This window comes from Nylanderia fulva, unplaced genomic scaffold, assembly GCF_048542155.1.
Source record: "Nylanderia fulva isolate GAGA-0341 unplaced genomic scaffold, ASM4854215v1 Scaffold58, whole genome shotgun sequence".
Lineage (NCBI taxonomy): Eukaryota > Metazoa > Arthropoda > Insecta > Hymenoptera > Formicidae > Nylanderia > Nylanderia fulva.
The window spans coordinates 181,967-194,985 of NW_028190676.1; positions in this window are offsets into that span (position 1 = coordinate 181,967).

Below are 13,019 nucleotides of genomic sequence, written 5' to 3' on the forward strand. Positions count from 1 at the left end.
CATCATCCGAAAAGTCAATATCCTATTCCGGTGCCCGCCGGACAAGATAGTTCAGCATTGGCACACGCACCACAAAATGAGACACGGTGATCAAGTAAACGAGCAGTAAAAATAGTGAACTATTTTTGTGTCGATGTACAGTGTGAAATGAGCAAAATAGATATATACGTTTCATACCGTGTCGTCAAGAGAAAGTCATAATTGCTATAAACATTGCGCGCCAGATTTTAACAAGTCATTATCTTACAATACAAGTACTACCCAGATAGACAAAAAGATATCTTTTAGATTTCTAAAAGATTTATTGCTATATCTTGAGATGTCTTGCATTTTATACGAAAAGATATCTTTTAGGGATCTAAAAGATATCTTATGCAACAATTTTAGATATCTAAAGAAATCTTATGGATATCTTGCAGCAATCTAAAAGAAATCTTCAGGTAATCTTTTAGACATCTTAAAAAACATATTTTAGATGTCTTGTAAAATATCTCCTAGATGTCTTGAAAAATATCTTTTAGATGTGTTAAAGATATTTTGCAACAAAGTAAAAGAAGTTTTAAAGTAGTCTTTTAGATATCTTAAAAAACATCTTTTAGATGTCTTGGAAAATATCTCTTAGATATCTTAAAGATGTCGCAAGATAAATCGATATATACGGAAAATTCCCTTATGAAAAAAACACTCAATTCGTGAGTGTTAACACTCGATTCTTCGAATTTATTCTCAAATTTGGGTGTTCACACATTTCCAAGAATCGAGTGTTAACACTCAAGAATTGAGTGTTTTTTTCATAAGAGAATGAATAACATATAGCATGACAATGTTAAATTTATTAATTAAAAGTTACTATAAACAATAATTATGCAATAATTTTCAATCAACAAACTTTAACATTGTTATGTTATATATCCTTGATAAAACTTGAACACTTTTATTTGTAAACATGAATATTTATATTTATTATAGAGAATTATACTTTTACATATAGAATTACTTCTGTACATATGTTATATTTCATATATTGCATCTATTGTATCTGTATTATATATGTCGACACATTCCAACTAACAATAAATATATATGTCGACAAACTCTAAACAAATCTGGAATACAATCAAATTTAAAATGTAATACTTGTTTAAAATAATTCTAAATAAATCAAAGAAAAAATAGATCAAATAAAAGATTAAAATGAATATTAAAATGGAAAAAAAATAATAGAAAAATTTAATTAACATTAATTTAAAATTGATATTTTGTGTGTGTATCATTAAAAAAAGGTTTTAAAAAGAACTTACCACCAATACCAAAACGATATATTATATGTATATTGAACAGGTGCATTAGTCTCCTCTTCGGTAGTGTATCTTTTTATGGTGATGTTAATGTTATTAACAATATTATCCTTAACATATTTTTAATATTACATTCTTCTGTTGAATACAAAGTAAATTCATTACCTATAAAATAAAAACACAATCATAAATTTGTCTAAATGTAGAATTACTGTAATTGCCATGTATTTTTTATTACAATCATATTTATATATCTATTTATATTATAACTTTAATTATAATATAATTTAATTATTTAACACAATTTTAATTTAAAACAATTTTTTTATTTTATATATATATATTTTATATATATATATATATATATATATATATATATATACATACATATATGTATATTATACGGTAATAAATTTTAATAATATTAGTAAAAATAGAATAACCTGTTCTAGAATATAATTGCAGCAACTTTTAATAAACGAACTTTAACATTATCATGCTGTTTCCTTAATAGAGAACTTGAACTTTTTTATATACATATATATTTATCATATATTCATATATTTTTCATATATTTATATCTTATCGCACCAATACTAATATTATCATCGATTATTACATTATGTTCATTTGGTAAATGAACCGGTAAACGAAATATAGCGTGACTTTTTTCTTGTAAAGGTTTACTTAAAATACGCCAACATGTTTCCACAGGCCCGACATACCGAGCTTCAATAAAATCTTCAATTTCATCATGATTTATAGTTTTATCTATATTTTCTCCAATAACTACAGATGCAGCATCATGACCTTTAAAAATATATTTATATAAATATTTTACAGACTGTATACTCAGAAACTACTTTAACATTAATATGGCTATGAAATAAAAGTAAGAGCGTTGGATTAAATGGAACAATGTATCGATTATTAACAACGTATCGTCCAGGTCTTTCGTACAGTAATTCGCATTATTTCTTCGATAATGTTGCGGATAACTATCTTCATCCATAATCGTTTCAGGTCGAAATAATTTTGAAAAACGTTTCGAGCGTTTATTATGTATCAAACACTAATCTCCACATGGTCCATGAATCATATGTTTCATTATAATATTATGTTAACTTTCATTTTCATTAGAATCAGGAATTTCTGCACAAATAAATTTATTAACTATTTCAGAATTTGATATTTTATAATTCTGTTTTAAGATAATCAACAAATGTATATGTGGTAGTAATTCATGTTTTTGAAATTCTATTACATAAACATATGTCAAAACTTCCCCAAAAATTTTTTGTCTAACAATAATATCGATTAAATAATCTTTTTTTATATTAAACACCCGAGCGCATATATCTGACCTATCTGCAGATTGTTGATTTAAAAGTAAATTTTCTTTAATTTTGCACCAATTTGGATTACAAGTCATAGTAACAAAGATATCTGGTTTTCCATATTTCAGAACAATAGCTATTGCATCTTGATAATATTGTAACATCCCAGCAAACAAAATATATAAATGTTATATACTCAAGCATGTTACATGTAACGTATATGTTAGTTGTAATTTTCCACTCATAGATGTAACATTTTTAATATTACATATATTATTTAATATTACATTGTAGTTATATTGTCATTATATCCCAAGATAGCACTGACTTATCAATACATCAATGTGCTATTTGGTATATAATTACAATATAACTACAATGTAATATATGTTATATTAAAATGTTACATCTATGAGTGGGAAATTACAACTAACATGGATGTTACATGTAACGTACATGTTATATTATTTGTTATATTCCGTTTTATTATAGCAATGTAACAATTATATATCGGTGTTTGCTGAGATATTACGCGTGAACCCTCAAATGTTGATGGAAGTATAATCATTTAATCAATATGAGCATTATTGTTATTGACGGTGTTTACTAAATAATCAATTAATCCTTGATAAGTTTTAGCTCGTAATTGTTTATGATTCTATTTACAATAATTAATTCGATCTTTTTCAATTTTTATATAACTATCTACAAGCCATTGTTGAAATAATCGTCTTCCCATAATGAAAATATTAAAATTATCACGTATAGCTATGCGATATTTTACATATGCAGCTCTATTTACTCGATTATTACAATTCTTACGTTGTAAATTATCATGCGATTCTTGATAACCATATGGATAGAATAATGGATAAATCCATGGTTCTACATTTGGATTTATTGTACTGATTTGTTGTAATATTTTATTACTTTTATTATATATTGTTACATAAGTTTCTGGAATTTCACCATCTGCCGTAGTAGAAAAAAACAGCTGTGCAACTTTATTTTTTACAGATTGTATCGGCCACGATCAATGCCTTTTTTTGTGAAAAATCCCAATTGTAATTCACATATACTATTTTCAGTTATTTGTTGTTGCATTTGAATTTCTTTATGCATTATTCGATAAGATTGTGGAAAAATATTATTCGTACACATTGTATTATCTATTGAAGCTAAAATTTCTTTATCAAGATTAGAATTTTAATGTAACCGACACTGTCGCTTCATTATTATCCACGATAAAAAGTTGACCATAACTTGGCATTTCATTAGGTAAGGGCTACAACGCAGTATTAATTTGATAATAACCCAGCAACACCAAGTAACAATTATATAACTGTTACAATACTACGAGATACTCGTAGTATTGTAACTTCCCATTCAAGCTGTAATTTCTCAATATATTGCCTTTCCTCAATAATTCCGTTTAATCTTACTAGCAATATTTTTTCAAAAACCTTTGACATAATTGGAAGTAATGATATTTGCCGATACGAGGTCACCTCTATAGGTGGTTTTCCTGGTTTTGCTATAACAATTACTTCTGCAGTTTTCCATGGTCTTGGAACATATCTCAATTTAAAACAGGCATTTATTATATGCTGTAACTTCTGCAGGGCCAAGTCCGGTAATTGTTTTATTATTTGCCCAGTAATAAGATCGTAACCCGGCGATTTTTTGCTGCTCAGGTTGAGTCTGCACATATCTTTGAGTTCTTTTAATGTAACAAATGGTATATCAGCTTCATCAGTTTTTTGGGTAAGTACTACATCTTCTTCAACTGTACATTGCGGAAATGGTTTAAAAACCTCAGCTAGATGATCGGCGAAGAGTTCTGCTTTCTGCTTGGGGTCGCCAATCCATTTATCATCCTTAGTTCGCAAGGGAGGATCCTGAATCAGAGGCCTCTTCAAGTGCTTAGTACATTTCCACAGGGAATAGTCGGTACTTTTATCTGCCGTTAGGTTGCTAATAAATTTTCTAAAGGATTCATTTTTGACTTCTCTAATTCTTTTTTTAGAGTATTACTTAATCTATTGAATACTACTTTATCTCCCTGGTATCTGGTTGTATGCCATTTCTTGCGGGCTTTTCTTTTTGCCAGTATCAGTCTTCTTATTTTAGGTGGATATTTAGTCTCAGAAGAGACCTTACTTGGTATAGGGGGTGTGCTTATCTTTGCTGCCTGTTGTATTTTGGCTATGAATTGACCAACCTCTTCATCTATGTTATTTACAGTTTCAATTGGAGATTCGAGGTTAATCCATTGCTTCAAGGTTTCTCTAAACTTGTCCCAATCCGTTTTTTTACTGCAGAGTTTAGGAGTACTTTCTTTTGATTTTATTTCTTCAGAGATAGACAAGAGGACAGGGGTATGGTCTGAAGACAAGTCTTCTTTACCTTCGATTGATATATAATTTTTTGATATCCCTTTGACAATAAAGAAATCGATCACGTCTGGTATTTTCTTTGGGTCTGAGGGCCAATACGTAGGTGAACCAGCTGAGAGAAATTCACATTTATATTTCCTTCCTGCTAGGTAAAGTTCCTTGCCTTTACTCGTTATCATCCTCGAGCCCCAGTATGTGTGCTTTGCATTAAAGTCCCCACCAATTATAAAGTGGTTACCTAACATCTTAAAGATGTCATTGTAATCCTCAATAGAGAGGGAATTTCTAGGTAGACAGTATATAGCGGCTATTTTTAATTTCTTATTTTTTACTTGTATCGTTATTGTAGAAACTTGAGTTAGTTGGTTTACATACTCAGGCTCCTGATAGTGTTGTATTTGGTTTCTCACTAATACTGCTGCACCTCCTCTTTTTGTGTCTTCTGGGTGTGGGGTATGATAGCAGTCGTAATCCCTTAATTTTACTTTTGATTTCCTAGTCAGGTGAGTTTCAGATACTAGGCATATATCTATGTTTTTGTTTTTAAGAAAGATTTCCAGTTCTAGTATATGTTGTAAAAGTCCGTTTGCATTCCATGTGGCTATCTTTATAGCGCCTGTTATTTTGTTTTGGAAAAGTGAGTTGCTTTGAGTCTATTATTGTTATTTCTAATTTCAGCAACTTCGCTACGGTACTTACTGATTGCTTCTTCCTGTTTCTCGAGTAATTGAAATATGAGCGTTAGAGTCTCTCTTACTGAGGGTTCCTCTATTTTACAGTTATTATTTAGATCTTCCTTACGAGCTTTGGTGGTATGCTTTTTATAGGCATTTTTAGCAACTTGCGCATATGTTTTGAGATTGTTTCCAATTACAGTGGTTTCGGATTTCTTTTTTTTTGTTTTGCGGATTATTTCCGATTATAGTTCTATCCTGCTTAGGTTTTCTTAATTTAGTTAGTTTGTCCCTTTTCTTTTGTTGTTCCTTGGCTACTACGCAGCCTCTATAACTTGCTGGATGCTCTCCTCTACAATTAGCACATTTGGCTTTCTGTTTTTTACTACAGGGACATCTAATTGTGGGGTGCTTACCTGCACACTTAACGCATATAAAGTCTCTCATACAGTACTTCTGCGTGTGTCCAAAAGTTTGGCAGCGTTTGCATTGGGGTATTAAATTAGATGTTTTGCGTAGAGGTTCCATTTTAATTACTAGTCCCATTATACTTTTTATATTATAGATATTTTGAATATTTTCATCATGGTGAAAGGTAAGCATAGATAGCGGCAAACCCCTCCTTTGAATAACTGTCTCATCTTTTTCATTTTCACTTTTTTCTTTCTTTATTATGTTCTTTGCTTCAAGAATTTTCAAGCTTTTTTCATTAAGATCTTGAATTATCTCATCTTCATCGCAGGAGGAGTGGAGTCCCCTAGTCATTACTTTAATTGGCCTTGACGCTTAATTTTCGTACGAGTGCCATTGCACTTTATCCGTATTCAATGCATTTGTGATTGCTCTGTAAGCATTAGTGTCGTTTACGTTTAGCTTCCATACGTTATTGCTGTAGGAGGTAAACTTACAGTTTTCATTAGTTGCTTTCTGCGTAATAGTCTTTAATTCGCTAAACGTTTTGACTCCAGATATCATTATAGGAGGAGGTACTAGTTGTTTTTCCTTGATTTTTTTGCCGATGTCGTTTTTTACAGGGTCTTCCTCAACCAAATGCTCCGCATTCCTTTCCCCTTCTTCTGTATTTGTCTCAGCGTCATCAGGGCTATCTACTGCTTTTCTTTTCTTACTGATCCTTTTGTTCTTCTTCAGAATCCAATCTGTCTCCCTCTCGAGCTCTTCTTCATCAGTATGAAAGCTTACTTCCAAAACAGACGATTTTTTGGTGGACTGAGCACATTAACCTTTCTTTCAAGTTCAATAATACGCTTTTGCATGCTGCCCACCAATTGTTCTAGTTGTTTCCTTGCTTTACTCTCTTCTAGCCACATGCGATAATAGTTCGTTTCTTCAGTTGGAATATGGGATTTTGGTGTGTTTTCCCTATTTCTAAGCAATAGTTGGTCCCCTCCAGAATCCGTGGGGCCTGCCTCCGTGAAGGGTGGATTTTTCAGTTGTCCTGGTCTGCCACTTGGGGTATTATTTTCCGTATTCGTTTTATCCATTGCTTTAGTTGCTAGTTTTGGTCCACCCCGGGTATTTTATTTCCCCGGTACCCTCCGGAGTTCCGGTGAGCATTCCCCAATCCGCCACCTGGGGAGGCGCCTGATGGGGGACTAGCAACCCCACACGGGCTTATTATATAATGTGCAAAAAAGTATTAAGGCATGATTATCGAAAATTGGATTGTGGCGATTATATCGACACACAGGAATAATTATACAAAACGTGAAAAACGCTCGCGCGAATACAGACATACGGACATATACGCGGAGAAACAAAATACGAAAACAAACACACGAGACAAACAGACAAAAGACGAGAACGGTTTAAACAAGATAATAAAAATAAAGATTTAGAAAGATTGAGAAGGTCGCAATAACGTGGAAAAAGAATAACATTAGAGAGACTTGACTGCCGAACCGTCATACCTTTTGTTATCGTACTCTGGGTATCGCGTCTCTCTCTCTCTCTCTCTCTTTCTCTCTTTTTCTAAAGCCTTTGACAGAGTACACCATGGAACACTTCTCAGGAAGCTGCAGAAGAAGGGACTTTCGCTTGCGGTTATAAGATGGATGGCATCTTACTTGATGGATAGGACACATGCAGTGCGAGATGGCTTTGAGGGTACGACCTCATCTGCAATAAATAATACTGCAGGGGTCCCTCAAGGGTCAGTGCTGGGCCCTCTGCTCTTCATCTTATATATCTCGGACATAAAAGATGCTCTACAACACTGCAAACACAACTGTTATGCAGATGATCTCCAAATCTACTTGCACTGTCAACCATCAAACTTGCAAAACGAAATAAGCCACATAAACGAGGATATAAACTCAATTGTAAGTTGGGCAAACAGAAACAGTCTGGTGCTAAACCCGGCTAAGACACAGGCTATCATATATGGTACTGCAAGGTACATCAATGCAATCGATCACGAGCGCCTGCCAGAAATTAGGATAAATGAGTCTGTGATACAACTTTCTAAACATGTAAAGTATCTGGGAATTATGATCACTGACACACTGTCCTGGAGCCTGCATGTTGAAAAAGTTGTTAAAAATATACGCAACAAACTATATCAACTAAAACTGTCGAAACATCTACTTCCCAAGGAATTGAGGGTACGACTAATTGTCTCACTCATCTTTCCTCACGTGGACTACTGCTGCGCAGTCATGACGGATATCACGGATCAACTCAACACACAGATCTACAGGGCAATCAATGCTTGCATAAGATTTGCACTAAATGTCAAATGGGACGAACATCTGACGCCGTATTATCGGGAGCTTGGTTGGCTGAAGATTGATGCTAGAAGGAAATATTTGGTCGGTTGCTTACTTTTTAATATCATAAGTTCAAGTAAACCGAGTCTAATATATAATAGTTTCAGTTTCAAATCGACTATCTCGGAAAGAGCAATGAGGGCCTTGGATGGCCTCCTTACTTTGCCCTTATGTAGAACGGAGTTTTACAAGCGATCTTACAAGGAAACTGTTTCCAAGATGTGGAACGATCTCCCACCGTACATACGAGATGAGAGGACACTCGAGGGTTTCAAGCATGAATTGTATCTGCATCTACTGGCGCAGTGACACCTTTCTGGATGACGGATACATATTTTCAGACCGACACTATAATCATTTATTCAAATCAAACCTAAATCATAAATTCAATATAGTCACTGAAATTATATTCAATTTAAACACAGTTTCAACTACGGAAATTCTTAACTAAACACTCACAATATCTCATCACACACACATCTACACGTTCACATATAAATGCGCACGCATAAGCAAAAACATACACGTGTACACATTTATACTAACACATCTAATTATTATTTTGTTACTATAATCACACAATACACTTAATGGCATATTAATACACACTCACACAAATACATTTTCATAATTATAAGTATTATAATTTTCTATTTACACACATGATATACTAAATTATTTGTTGAATAATTACTATTTGTATCTCTTAATTTGGTGCGCTTGAGGGGACTTGTCCCAGAGCGCTTTAATAAATACTCTCTCTCTCTCTCTCTCTCTCTCTCTCTCTCTCTCTCTCTCTCCCCCCCTCTCTCCCCTCTCTCTCCCCCCCTCTCTCTCTCCCTCTCCCCCTCCCTCTCTCTCTCTCTCTCTCTCTCGCGTACGTGGGTGTGTATCTCGGCGGATCGAGTATCGTTCGTCGGCGTGTGCGTTAAATTCACGGATTTGTTTGCGCAATACGGGAGTGATCGGTTTCTATATCGCGATTAGCTGGTGGTTTATGTACATCGACTTCCACGAGTCGTTTATTGTCGCAAGTTATGGTATCGTGAAGACAGTTAATCTCGCGGTCGATGGCACCATCGGACACATTCATGGCACCGTTCGGCGGTGTTCGCAACATGTTAGCCTGATTTTCACTTGGATCAAAAATACTGCTGTCGTATGACGTTAATGAAAACTTTCCGCGTTGCGATATATTCCTGGGAGTTCGGCTCACGCGTACTTTAATTTTATTTTTATTTCCGATATCAATGTCGGTTTCTTTTTTCGCAAACAAACTTTCGTTGAAAGTATCAAACGGAAACTCACGTTTGGTTATCACGTGAGTATCCGCAGCAAACACAAAGTAACAATTACATAACATCAATGTTATAATTCACCACTCAATAATATAACTGTTACGTACAAGTCATGTTATATTGCGGTTATATTATTGAGTGGAAATTATAACATTGATGTTGTGTAATTGTTACTTTGTGTTTACTGGGTAGGTAATTCTGAGTCGCTTTTGCTCGAGTAATGTGCTTCTAATTTTATTTGCACCGTTTCGAGATTTTCTAAGGTCAGTGGCAATGCCTTTATTGCCCGCTTGGCTGAGTCGCTAAACAGCCACAATTTATTCGCTATCGGTTGCTGAGGGGTCTTGTGTCCTTCTGACATTCACACAATTAATAAAATTCGGACTTACAGTATTATGGCTCGCATTGTTACGCTCTATACGGATCGGCTGCTGCTGTTGCAACTCGATCACTCGTGGGCTAATAACGGCTGTTCAGTGTTAGGTGATAGATACGGCGGGTCGTCACTCGTGATGATGCGCTGCCCGTGAGGTTGTTGTAGGTCGGCGTTGTCCTTGGACATCAACGATCCTTTTCGATCCTCTGCTGCTTATCACTCGTTGCACTGCTTGTATTGTCCGTTCTCTCTTTCTCTCGTTCTTGTTGCAGCTTCTGCTTGTTCTGTTTCCGTCAGTGTTACTGACGTGCCCGTCTAACATTTTTTATAATTTTGTTTTTTTACAGGTCTTTGCCATTTGAGGAAGTCTCGGCGATCTCCGGCATCCCACCGCTGCCACCAATTTGTCTTGCCTCAGGTAGGGCACTTAGGGGATGTCGGCCAGATTAGGAAGAGGACTTCCGAATCGTCGAGATTTCCCAATGATGTGTAGTTGCAGTAGTTCTCGATTTCACCTTTTATTTCAATATATTAATATACAAACTTAATCAAGACTCTGTGTATAATTATTTCTAGACCTTAGAAGACTCCGTGTTTCCTTTTCACTTGCTTCACACGACTCTAGATTTATTCGACCTTTAGTTAGCGACTCGTTCGATTTCGACTCGGGAGTTATTCTTGATGTTACTCGGATGGTCTAGTTGAACTCACTTTCTGTTCGCTTCCGAGTTTTTATGTAAACTCGGTTTTCGTTATTTCGTCCGGAAGGGGTGCCTGGTGACAGGTACCTTATTGATTAGAAAATCGTTCACACGGTTTTTATCTAGATGCAAGCGAAGCAGGTCGGAATCGCGACTCTCCGCTTGCGATCCGCGGTTTCCGGCGTTTTGTGTATTTTTCTGCCGCGTTAGCGTCTTCTCGCGAAAGGCGTTCAGCGAGAGCGCTTGTGATAACTTTCTTAAAATATTTTAATAAAGAATATTGTTAACCCTAACGGACCACAGGCACAAATTGCTCAGAAATCATCGGACGTACGGAACACTAAAAAAGAGCTTTCTTTGTGTGCTGTAAGCATTCGTCATAGACCTAATATTATTATTATTAGAGAAAATAAGTGTCTTAATGCGCTCTGATAATACCGAGAAAATAAAATGCAACGGATACCCATTTTTTAATAAAGTATCAACCATGAGTTCAAGGTTTTTTTAGTGGAAAGCCGGATGCAATAGTCGGAACGCCTTATCCACGAGGCTGATGACGGTGCCTCTTTTATCAGACAGAGAGGATGTCGAGACTCAAAGTTTAAGAATCTGCCTAAAAATGTGGGTTTTCGATACCAATTGAAGCGGAAATTATTATATTCTAAAATGATGGAGATATCGAGAAAATTTATTCTGTTCTCTCTCACCTCCATAGTAAACTATAATAAACTGGGGTGAAAGGAATTAAAAGTTTGAAGAATGACGTCCAGCTAGGACGTGGAGCGGCCAACATCATCTATATATCTATAATAAAATGGCAGAGAGATAAGCAGAGTTTCGACCTTGTCTCTAGGTCATGTAGGGTAATGTCTGCAATGATCGGAGAGAGCAGGGAGCCTATAGGTGTCCCAACGTTTGACGGTAAATCACGTTTTCAAACTTAAAAAAGTCGAGTTGAGAACAAAATTAATTGCAATTAAAAATTTATCGTAGGATATATTGCAGTTTCCTTCAATGAGACTCCATCTTCTTTTGACACTCTCTATTGCTAAGTCTAACGGGATATTGGTAAACAAAGATACGACATCTAACAATATTAATTTGAACTCGTTGAGGATACTTTTGTATCTTAATTGTTCCACTAACTGAAAACTATTATTTACATGGCTCTCTGGTTTTGGAATCGAGTCATTAATCAAATCATGTAAAAATAGAGCTAATTTGTATAACGGCGTGTTAATTGATAAAACGATTAATCTTAGTGGACACCCGGTTTTATGAATTTTAGGCAGACCATACGCTTGTGGAAGAATGCCATCCGTGCAATTAAGACTTCTATATTTTGATTTGGAAATATATTCACGCTTTTTCCATCTCGTGAGCAAATCGTGTAGATCTTTGATTAATTTTTTGGTAGAGTCTTTTTTAATTTTAATATACATATTATCGTCAGAAAAAAGCACATTCATTTTTTGGAGATAATCACTCTTATTTAATGTCACTGTAACATTTCCCTTATTGATTCGTGTAAAAGTTACGTCAAGATGGTCCTTTAGGAAGTGGTGAGTTGGTGAGTCAACCTTGAAGCTTTAGTCAGTTCATTATCTAAGGATGATTTTTTAAAGGAGAAATTACCCAAGTTATTAATGGGCGTAATATGATTTCGAACCATAATTCAAGAGTAAGAAGGAAGTCTGTCTATGTTATAATCTGCCGCTTTAATAGAGATGATTTTTTGTTTATCACTTGTAGGAAGGCAGAATTTTTCATCTAATTGTATAAGGCCTTGTACTTCCATAGGCACATGAGTGTTAGATAAATTAACAAACCACTCATCCTGTAAGTATAGTGAAAAGTTAGGGTTGGCAGAAAAGTCGTGAGGGTTTATCTCTATGGAGTTGACGTTTTTTGCAGGCAAAAAGGTTTAAGGGCAAATTCGTTCAAATTTGTCGAACCTCCTAAGTGAGGTACCGTTTTGGCGGGAAAGCTACAATAAAGGTGCAATTTCATGGACACTAAAAATCAACGTTAAATTAAAATCACTAGACTTTCTCTAGATTTGGTGTCAAGAAAATATAGCGGAGAATAAAATTCAGACCGTTTTAGCTTTTTCAGCGTACCGCGAGTTCAACAGTAATTGTAATTAACAATGA